The sequence below is a fragment of the Pagrus pagrus genome, assembly GCF_965226575.1.
Source record: "Pagrus pagrus genome assembly, chromosome: 19".
NCBI lineage: Eukaryota > Metazoa > Chordata > Actinopteri > Spariformes > Sparidae > Pagrus > Pagrus pagrus.
In genome coordinates this window covers 22,983,500-22,995,594 of record NC_140203.1, presented here as the reverse complement: position 1 = coordinate 22,995,594, position 12,095 = coordinate 22,983,500, and the positions used below count along the sequence as shown (strand labels likewise).

Here is a 12,095-nt window from a genome sequence, read left to right as displayed (position 1 = left end):
TTGCCTGGCACTAACGCAGTAATGACATGACTCCCGGCTGTTGTACTGCACAAAACTCCCTGGCTAGCTGTTTCCTCCTGCTTTCAGCCTTTAGGCGGAGCTAGGTTAATCATCACCTAAATCCAGGACTGTAACAAACAGTTCACCCAAAAATGAAATTTAAGTGATTATCTCCTCGCCGCCTCATATCCATGGAAAGTCTCGTGGTCCACATCAATACATCGTTGCAGCATTCTTCAACACAACTGAAGAAGCTTGGGACTTGTTTTAAAACATAAAAAAAAAACTACTGAAACTGAAACAATTAAAACATAACGTGGTTCCATACAGCTCATCTGCCATTGTCCAAGTCTCCAGAAGCCCCTCACAATAAGCTTATTTCCCAGAATGTTGCAGTAATCATTAATTTGGTGTGTTTTACAAGTTGGCAATACAAACTACTATAACGATTGATATGCTGTTGAAAGTGCTGTTGAAACTACCTAGGTAATCTCTCACAGCTTCAAACTCTGGCCTTCTGTTGGCTTACTTGAGTTGGGCACTGGCCTGTTTTTCCCACACTTACAATAACTACACTACCATTTTCACCATCCATTAGAAAGTGATGGTACTGAATAATAAGTAAAGATAGTCGTAAGTCATAAGCAACACCTGTGCATTTTCACACTGTGGACTGCTGTGATAAGTTATCAGCCCATAGTTTAAAACCTACATTATCAACTCCAACATTATCAAAAAGTATGATAAAACAGCAATGTTGACTTTACGTTAAAGTACATATTGCAGAGATGTCAACTGAAGGTAGCACGCTAACCAGCTCCACTTCAAGGTGGCAGACTCAAATCAGCCACTTGGCTGCACGGCTAACTAAGCTCACTTGCTAACGGCAGCTAGTCCACAGAGGTGGGAATTGTGGAGTCATCAAGTCATCTCCATGCCATGTATTTGTTCTGCTCAGTCACTGAACCAGGTGCATTCACTAATTAGCTCACCTTCCTGGCTGAAGAGCTGTGCTGATTGGACTCAGCTGGTTTAGTGCATGAACAGAACAAATACATGGCATGGAGATGACTTGATGACTCCACAATTCCCACCTCTGCTAGTCCATACAGCCAAACATGGCAAAGAGTATAGTGAGCAGCAGTTAGCAGTTATGATGCCTCCTGTAGTTTTGTAGCTACGCTCAACAGGTTACAATATTTTACTATTATCAAGTAGCCAACATCACAAACACACAACCCCCAATGATAAAGCTCACCCTACAAAAATCAACTTTCAAACAGTTAACTTTCTAATTACCCTGTTAAATATTCTTCTTTGCATATTTTCTCCATAATTTTACACATTAATAACCATCTAACACACAGCCAAATCAGGTTACCAGGCAAGTCATGACCTGTTGCAAAAATATGTGTGATTGATGAGGAACAGGGATGATTCTGCTGCAGAGTGATGTGGTTATCGGTACACACTCTCTATAACTTTAACTTTGATATTGAAAATAATATAAGGTAAAGTGTATATTGATGTTATGTTATTGACCCAAACCTGTGTTGTGCATGTGAAAATTGTCCCGAGCAAAACCTTGGCCACAGCGCAGACCTGCTAGTGTCCTCTTTAGGCAGAAATGTGAGAGTTATTTCTATAGAAGTATCATATAAAAGCACTTAGTGTTTGTCTAGACTTCGTCTCCTCATCTGTTAATGTATCATCTGTCAAACACTGTATAGACACATAAACACAGAGGGCGTTCTGACTGATTACAGCCTTCGTATCGTCGGAGCCCCCAGACAGCGACGGTGAAGCCCCTCGGGTGGAAAGACGAGACAGGTAAAAGTGTAGGATTGATGTTCCTGTTGCAACTCTGAACTGCTAGTCTAAGAATAGAACATACACCAATGAACCGACGGTGATGTCTAGAAAATACACATATACACAGCAACACTGAAAACAGGCCGATATATACTGTGTTTTAATTTACACCACATTATGTTTCAGTATGTGCAGGATTGCAAAGAAAAAGGATGTGGAATATAAAACAGGTTTTTAATTACCTAAGCTACTAAAAAAGACAATTCCACGACTATATACTGTATCTTTGATAACACTTCTAAAATGTACCCTTGGTTATCAAGCTAAGTCTGCTGTGCAATAACCTTTAACTGAGAGTGAGTGTAACTGTGATGTCTTTAATGTTTCTAGCCTCCACCAAAGTGATGTAAGTGATTTATGTTCAGTTGTGCACAGACAGGCCATGGCTTGATTTATTATCCCTCATGAGAAAATAAAGACAGACGCTAAAAGATGTCATGTAAATAAATCACATAAATGTGCACAGACACGCCTTTGTGAGTTTGGCGATGTCAAGCAATAAAGATTATCATAGACATGAATACTGTAGCAATGGTGGTTCTTCTGTGTGTGTTTTATCACCGGATCAAAGGCAAGCCAGGCCTCCCTGAAATTTAACGTAGAAATTGTCATTAAATTTACTTAAACATATTTAATAATCATCTTTGTCAAACTTTAAAAAATCGTTGTTCTGGGTCTGTACTTCCACAAATGAGGGAAACAGCCAGCCCATGGTAGTAACAGCTGGCACATGTCAGTCAGTCTGTGTGTTGAAAGGTGATATTGTACTATCATTTTGCTATTAGCTGGTTATCTGTTACCAGTTAACTAGCAGTGATGGAGGGAGGATGTGAGCAGTTCTGGCAACAACAAATCCAAATGGCCGGTGTGACAACATCTAACATGGATAGTAAAGGTTACACACCCATCAGCCAGAACATTAAAACCACTGACAAGTAAAGTGAATAACACTGATCCTCTCGTTACAATGCAATGTTCTGCTGGGAATCCTTAGGTCCTGGCCTTCATATGGATACCCCCCCAATGGCAATGGTGCTCCCTGACGGCGGGGGTCCCCCTCACCAGAACAATGCCCTCAGCTGCTCAGGAACGGCCCAAGGAATGTGATAAAGAGCTCAAGGCCTTGTCATGAGCACCTATGGGATGTCCCTCAACAAGTCCGATCCATGGAGGCCCTACCTCGTAGCCTAAAGAACTCAAAGCATCTGTAACCATCGCCATGGTGCCAGACACCACAGGACAACCTTTAGAGATCCTGTTTCCATGCCTCGATGGGGCAGAGCCTAGTCTGATCCAAGATGGGGCCACCATGGACCAGACTTGTTCAGGGACGTCTCATGAATGCTCGATGGGACTGGGATCTGGGAGTCGATGCCTCGAGCTCTTAGACACATTCCTCGGTCTATTCCTGAGCAGTTTTTTTTTTTCCTGTGGCAGGAAGCATTGTCCTGCTGGGAGGGCCACTGCCTTCAGGGAGCACTGGTGCCATGAGGGCGGGGGTACTGCAACAGTGTTTGGGTAAGTGGTGTATCAAGTTGCATCCGCATGAATGCCAGGGCCCAATGTTTCTCCTGAAAAACATTTGATTGTAACAAGATGTCACTTTACCTCTCAGTGGTTTTAATGTTATGGCTGATTGGTGTATTGTGATCTTTGATGCCACTAGATATTGCACTTGAGCACCAGCATCTCAGACCAAAACAACTCAATAAAGTTGGGAGATTAAAAAAAGCAGAATCTAAACCCACTCTGCTCACTAAACTCTGATCAAACTGACAAACTAGGCGGTGCTTAACAAATGTGATCGTTGGTTTTATCTGACCTTCTCTTGCTGGTTCACATGTTGAATGGTCTTGTAGCCCCCCTCAAACTTCTAACAAACAATGTTTCTTGACAGGTTTTTAGTTTATTGAATGATGATCTAATCCTGCAGGGGTTGGCCTCCATCCCTGCTGTCCTCTTCCCCTTGGCACCGTGCCACTCCTTCAGGGAGAGCCTGCCGACAGCTCATCCAGCATCGTAAAAACACGCCTGAGCTGAGCTTTTATGTAGATGACTAAATTAATTGTGATTACTGTGTTTATCCATGAGTCATAGTGAGCGATGTGTGAGTGGGATTTGAGACATGATGACTCGATCAATAAATCTCTTGAAGATCAGTCACTTTGTTTGAGCCGAACCAGTGTGTTCAGAGACCGAACTGTCAAGAAATAAAGAAAAACAACATGTAGGATTTTAATGGACCCACCACAGTTTCTCCTGTGCAGCACTGTGTAGAAGGTCTCTAATTTAAAGTGCTCTGGTTACTGAAACTGAGCTGTCCTCACTGGCTGTACGTCACTGTCCAGGTCAAAGATTGTAATTTACTTATTAGCCTGATATCAATTAGGGCACTTGGTTTTGATGAGGCGAACCCATCCTGTTAGATTCATGGATTTTAATCTTCTTCATGTGAGTACGTGCCATATTTTCTCTTGCTCGTTTTGGATGCCACAAGATAAGTATAAACTTATGATTACATCTTTATACCCATATACGCTTTCGGAACATGTCATTCCAAAACCACGGGCATTCATCTGCTGCTATAACAGCCTCCAGCCTGGTGACTTACTATCCACCGGATGTTGGAAACGTGACTGCAGGGATTCAACCACAAGAGCATTAGTGACGTCAACGCTGATGTTAGGTGATAAGGTTCGGCTTTAAGTCGGTGTGCCAGGTCATCTTAGGGGGTTGGATGGGACTGAGGTCAGGACAAGCCATGTCCTTATGGACCTGGCTTCCTGCATGGGGACAGATCCACATATCAACCTGGAAACTGTTACACAGGCTGTAATGACAGACTTCTCCCACTAGATGGGGCTGAGTCCTTGACGGTGCTTCTGGTCAACTGTGCTTGATATCTATTTTTTAGGAAGGAATGAACAGGACGTTGTTGGGTGTCCAGGACTTGTTTTTTGTTCATTTAAGCAATTCCAAAAAAATAGTACTGAAAAGGCAAGTGTTTGAATCAGATGCAGTATTCTATCTTACTTACAAATAACAAAGAAACATTAAAAAGCTGGACCCAGGCAGGCAGGCAGGTTAGGAACAAAAGGCGAGCTTTAAAGGTGCCCAACGTAGTTTTGGAGAAGAAATTAAAACTCAGAATTTTACAATATTAATGAGGTAATAATACAAACTAAGAAATATTTATTTTTTCCATAAGTGAATAAACAAGAGGAAAATAAGGTCCCAGAACACTGTTTGAAGCTAGAAAGGTGGCAGGGTCCGCCACATACTGTATAAACAAGGTAAAACAGTATGAACTTGTGTTTTCCTTTAAGGTCAGTTTATTTATTCACTTTATTCAGTCATGAACACAAAGAGAGTTTGATTATTTAGTTTGTTTAGGCAGAAAAAAAAACAGTCAATAAAGATATCTCTTCTGATTCAAATTTCGCAATAGTGCACCTAAGCTGTACAAAATACAAGAAACAAAAGGGCAGGCGGCCAAAAACACAAGAGGCAGGCGGAGGCAAATCCAATAAATGGTGAAGTACAAAAAATACAAAAACTAAATAAAGCACAAACCAAAGAAACACTGGGAACATGAGGAGTAAACAGAATCAGAGAACAGAGAATCCAGGGTTGACACGGGAAAAACAGAGCAGGAATGTAGAAGATGCATGACAACAACAGACGGACTGACAAAGAGGGAGGGGAGGACGAGGACTTCACACAGGGAGTGAAGACAACTGAAGACAGGTGAGCAGGGAAAACAGCAAGAGAACAGACACTGGCTGTGTCCAAATTCAGGGGCTGCAGCCTTCAGTGGCCTAGCCTTCGCGGTCCACGAGGGCCGGGTCCTTCGGACAGGTGTTTGAAGGCCGCGTCTACCGTTGGTAAATGGGACGGTCTAGCCTTCGGAGTATTTCCTGGTTGCCTCACCAGATGTTCCCGCCCCTTACCCTTACGTCACGATTGTGAATGAAGAGATGCATTAAAGTCTGTTTTGGTTCAAATCTATCAAACGTGTACATTTATTTGTGTGTGTACAAAAATTAACGACAAAATGTGTCAAATCTGAATTGAATCATTAACATTACAAAATAAACATTAACCCACTGGTGAATAACAACTATATTTACCATAGCATTACCAGCGTAACGTATTTTAACTGAAAGTTGAAATTTGGAGGTTTTGAAGTTTAACATAAATTATCTGGCGTTGGATGTTTACATGACTAAAAACCGAGTATAAACCCATTACTTAAATTTGAATGTCATGTCTGCGCCACTTGATGTCGCCATTTTCTCTTGCTTCCTCTTCTGTTTCGGGACTGAGCAGCGGTGCGCAAAGGATCTTGGGATATGGGAGTCCGCGAAGGATAGTAGCGATGCGTCCTCCGAAAAGAGGGAAGGCCAGGCTGCATTTGTGGGCTGCGTTTGGAGGAGCCTCTGAATTTGGACAGCCTTCGCGCAGCGTTGTGACGTAATTGGCCTTCAAATGCGCACTTCGTGGGCTGCAGCCCCTGAATTTGGACACAGCCAAAGAGAGCAGGAAACATGGACTACACAAGAGGCTAATGAGGCACAGGTGAAGACAATCAGGACAATCACAAGGGAAGGAAAACAAGACAAACCTTACAAAATAAAACAGGAAATAACAGCTACACCAAAACCCCAAACCATGAAAGCTTGAGCCGTATTTGATTTGGAATGGTCACATACAGGGCAGCTGAGCTGTTTCTCACGTGATTTGCTCACTCGAAGTGCAGGAGAAGATTGAAGTGACCTTAAAGGGTCCACAAATCAAACTCTGTTTGCCTTCACTGTATTGGAGCAGCTGCAGAATTCACAGACATGGCTATTATAAAACCAGAACACATAAAACCAAAAATGACATGCATGGCTAGACACCACAAGAGGACAGTCAAATTACCTCATAAATCTTCAAATCTTATATACACATCTGTACAGTAGAAACCTCTTTGTGTGAATAAAAAAAAATTCTCTTCCTCAGTTTCTAAACCCCTGTGTTGAGACCCCACGTTGGGTCACTTCATCATGGGAGATTTAAAAAAAAAAAAAGAAATATATTATAAATCTATTAAATTTATTAAAAATGAGTTTAATTTATATTGTCCCCAGCTCCCTTTTTGCTTTTAGAAAAAGGCTACAAAACAATGTTAAACTCATATTCACCTTACTCAAACTGGGGGTTGCCAAACTTTATGAACATGGTCATGAGGTAAAAAGTTTGAGGACGCTTTAACCTCATAAATAACTCACTCACAGTAATGAATTTACAAATATGACAGTTTCAATGAATTTCGATGCTTTATTTTTCATTCAAGGAACAAGTGAATACTGTCACATACAACACATTCAATCATGAACATCAGATCCAGTTTGACAAAATTAAGAATATCACACGTTTAAACAGAAGCAAGCAGACAACACGAAGGTACTGTCTTCAGCCTGTGAGCCATATTTAATTTGGGAAAAGATTAATTTACAACCTGTAATTAAAGCAACCCACTGTGGCAATAACTCAGTCTCATTCAGTGTGTGCAGACAACAGACAAGAGCTAACAAGACAAACAGGACACACCCGCCACAGTCTGTAAACACACTGCTGTGGGATACATACTCTACATGCTTCCTGCAGATGGTTAGTTTTTGTTTTTGGTGGATAATTTCAGTCCATTATATTTGTTATGATTATCATCTACTATGCACTTGTTTTAACAAGCTTGTGCAACAGGTACAACACTTACAATTCCTATGAAATGCTAAAATAAAACAAAAATAACAATAAATACATTAAACAGTGTTGCAGGAGCTTATCTTATGTAGAAACACTGACTATTTTTGGCACACTGGAATCCACCATAGTAACCTGCCTGTACTTTCCTGACCAACTTAAATGTAAAAAAACAACAGAGCCACAACATTCAGTTGTTTTGTCCACATCTCTAAGTGGTCTGGTCTTTCGTGGCTAAAACACTGCAGGTCTTCCTGTCATTTCACACAATAACAACAACAAAACAATCAATGTAATGTCAATAATACAGCTGAAGGCACATTTAAAACCATCTAAAACTATTTTTGTGAGGCACTGTTTATCATAAGACATAGTGATTGGTGAAAATCCAACTTCCAAAAAATCAGTAGTGGCATGTTAAAACTGAGAACCTGTGAATCAGCTGTGAGAGTGTTTTTAACAAGGGTTTACCACTTTGAATGTCCCTAATTCGATTCTTTACATTAGTGTTAATATGAGAAATGTGAAATTAGAAATTAAGAGCTGACTTTGAAAGGTAACGCGATACGTTTTGTCCTTGCTGTAGAACAACAAAAGGCCTGAAAATTAAACCTGTTCTTTCTAGAAGTTCATGAACATCATTTCAACACATGTTCATGTCCTCCTTTAGGTCAGGTTTGGTTGGATGTCACCAAAACAAGATTTTCATTTGAATTGTAGAGACATGTTCTGGGTTGGGGTGTGTTGGAGCTGCTCCATTGGTCGGGTTGAAGCTAAATCTGTGGAGCCAAGGACTTGCTGTTGCCATCTTTGTCAATTACTGGAGTTAACAGAACAGTTTCATTTGGAAATAGGGCTCTTTGGAAAGAGTCTAGCAGTGGCAGATGGGCGACATGTATGTGGCAACCTCTGCTGCTGACGCTGAGAAACCTGCCACTTGAATCAGATAACTGAGGGTTAGTTCTCACAACTTGACTCACAATTTCCTCATAATGACACGTTTTATTAATAAGCAAGAGGTTAGCTGTTCACTTAGTTGTCTCCTCTGTTTTCTGTGATGGGAGCTGCAGTAGGAATCAAGTGGGTAACACACGCAGTTACATTTCCCGTATCACCAGGTGTGGTCATTGCTCCTGGTGGGGGCGTGACCATCGCATTTGGTGTTGTGTTGGACATTGTGGTTGGATCAGTGGAGATCACACCCCCGTCTCCTCTAGTGGTGGCTGTCATTGCAGTGGTTCTCACAGCTGGTGTGGTCCGAACAGTGGTCAGAACTTCCTCAGAAGACTCCTCTGAAGATTGACTTTCTGAAGATTGACTTTCCGAAGATTCACTAGATTCCCATGACTCCAGTGACTGATCCGACCCTCTCCCCGTCTCTGAAGAGTCTTCGTAGCCGGAAGAGTCACTACACCACCAAGACCACCAGCTATTCCTGTCCAGCCATCCCTGCTTCCAGAAATTGTCAGCTATGTCGGCATCATGATGCGAGCGCCAACCAATCTATGAAGGGAATTTCAAGTGAGAGAGAGGTTACACTCAGATACAGTCAGATTATTTATTGACCCCTTTTCAGTGATTACACACAGTGCTGGTTACCACCGATGTGCCCTCAGACAGAAGACATCTGTCCCTTCACAACACTTAGCATCTGCACCAGCTGTGTCATCAGCATGTCCTGTGTTTTTGTCAGTCAAAATGTCCTACATTTCTAATTCCCTCTCTTTGATATGTAATATATATATATAAATATATCCTGTCAGAATGAAGCCTGTTTCCTGTTAAATGCGTGTTTCTGCATTATGCTGTTATACTAGCTCAACATGTCTTGTATTCAGTTCAAATTAAAGGCCCCTCAGTGTTTCACCCAACAGAAACACTCGGTGACTGGCATGGTTCACACAGTGCGCTTTGAATGTGACTATTATCATCTTGCGGCACTTGTAATTTACTCTAAACTACAGTTTGGCTGAGGCATTAACACACATACAACCGCAGTGACTGCAGTCAGACAGTAACACTTGAGATGAGTAATCCCAAACAATGAAGTGTTGAAAATAGCATGATTATATATTGTTACATTTATTAAATTAAAGGCGCTATATGAGAGAATATTTGTTTTCAAACATTCAAAATGAACTAAAATAGTGAACATAATTCAAAAGTGTTGACGTTATGTCAAATGTATTATGTAGTAGAGAGCTCCTCTGTCTGGGCAGAGTCAGCTTAAAGGGTTGCTAGCTGCACAGCTAACTGAGCTAACTAACTCACAGCAGCTACAGTTACTTAGCTGGCCTTTCTGTTGATATGCTGTCTTGTCCTTTTTGGAGTGTGAATTTGACAGGTGGCCAATTCTTACACATAATTCCTTTAAAGTGATAGAAATATACATCCACTCTTGTTTCGTTCTCCTGGTCTGTATTATTGACAGGCCTTTATTTGTTTGTGGGGACTCCACCCTGGCCATTATATATAACTCAGCTTTTATGTGACTAGAATAAGACAAATTAATGGTTAAAGGCAATTAATTGTATGATGAGTAATAGTTAAATAAACTCAAATTTCCGGGTTGTGACAGCCCTTCTCAGCACTCTACATTATCCCGTGATTTCAACACATCACTGAGTAACAAATATACAGGCTCATTGGATTAATGCAGGACGTGCAACATGAAACACATGCAACGGTTAACATTGTTGGCACAACTTGTGACCAAACTACAGTATGTGGTCATTGGAATTGACACCATTGTCTCCACCCCCACAGATACTGCACTAATTGAATATTAATGAAGGGGGTGCTATCATAAAAGAACAGTAAATGGCACTGTCTTCTCTTTGGCAATTACACGCCTTATAGACTTATGATAGTTATTTAGTCAAAAAGCTACACAAGTCAAAACAAACACTGCATATACTGATAAGTAAGTATTTAAGTTTAATTTCATGTTTGAAAATTGCAAAATGGATGAGCTCTGTCGGTTGAACTTTGTGTTATTTGTAAATGTACAGTATGCAGGGAATTAGAGGTTTGGCAAAACCGATTTACATTTTACCATTTTTGCAAGCAAATCCAGTTACAATAAACATAATTTAATGGAATATGTATATATTAAGTAGCAAAACCAAATAGTCGTAAGTACATTGAATCCTCCTATAGGGTCACAACATTACATCCCATGATAGTGAATGTGACATGAATGTGTGCGAAACAAACTCTGATGCTCCGAATTTAGCAATGTGTAGAGGTCACCCAGTAACTGGATAAAAACACAGTTTTAATGAGACACTTAAGTAAAGATTACAGTTTAACTGTAGCACGGGGTTGAACACTTCAGCTGTGTGAGTGATTGCAACAAAACACATCAGTAGGAAAACTGTGTCACAGTCATTGAGATAGCGAGAGCAGTGACGGAGGAGGATGAGGGAAGATTCATTTGCAGCTTTGTGGTTAGCTTACCGGCTTAGCAGAGGCTGCTGTAAGGAGGACAATGACGAGGGCGGATGTCAGAAGCTCCATCTGTGATTGGTTCTAGTCTGCGAAGGAGGGAAGCCACAAACAAAAACACAGTCACACACACACACCCAAACACAAGACACTGTCAGAGGCTGGGCAGAATGATTGGAATGACACTCGAGAACTACAATTAAACAGTTAATGTAATTGAAATAAAGAGATAAAAAGACAAAACTTTTATTTACAAAATTTTTTCAGAGGTTTCTCAAAAAAACCCTAAAACATCTTAAGACATGAGGTGAAACAGAAACATAATTGAAATAATATGAAATACATTTGGGAAACTTACCAGTTTTCTGTAGCACCAGATATGTTCTCGAGTTCTCTCTAACTTCTCTTAAATCCTGTGTAAATTGAATGGGATTCTGTGCAGCTGTGATGACTCTCTGTTTCAGAAAGGCATCTGACCTCCATGCAGGGTGGCTGCTCATATATGCTGCCTGGACAGAGAGGCTGGGCTGGGCAGGGCTTTGATGGGCAGGATATCAGGGGAAGATTGGGCAACATTTGGATGCCTGGGGCTAGAGTGGAGGGGAGTGGCAGGAGCGGAAGTTTACCGCACTTCAGATCACCCACGTGCTGAATCAGCGGCAATGTTTTTTTGTTTTTTTTTGTTTGTTTTTTTTGGCAAATGTACAGATATTTTACTATTCGGCAACACGCTTATTGTTTTTATAACTTCTTTTGGTGTACATGTGGTTGACAAAAAAAAACAGGAACAAATGAAGTGCAATCCAATGAATATTCCTGCATCAAATACTACCTTTGTGTACCTCAGCATGTCAAAGAGGTGTTTGTTCGGCTCATTAGTTTATGCTGTATGTAGATGTCATCACAAGTGTGCCATCCCCATAAATCCAGTTATAATTTAAAAAGGCTCAATCTAAGGTTACATAAACACAATGATTCTTACTTTCAGGTGATTATAAACCAATGAAAACACAATGATGAATATGATA

At 40.8% G+C, this 12,095-nt stretch overlaps 1 long non-coding RNA gene across 1 annotated transcript; it reads right to left on the bottom strand.

Moving 5' to 3' along the window:
- Positions 1 to 7,187: 7,187 nt before the first annotated feature.
- On the bottom strand, positions 7,188 to 11,524 carry LOC311275011. Its single transcript, XR_014624808.1, has 3 exons — positions 11,426 to 11,524; positions 11,080 to 11,156; positions 7,188 to 9,123 (listed from the first exon to the last, which is right to left on the bottom strand). It is a non-coding gene; the product is annotated as an uncharacterized lncRNA (long non-coding RNA).
- Between the last annotated feature and the right edge of the window lie 571 nt (positions 11,525 to 12,095).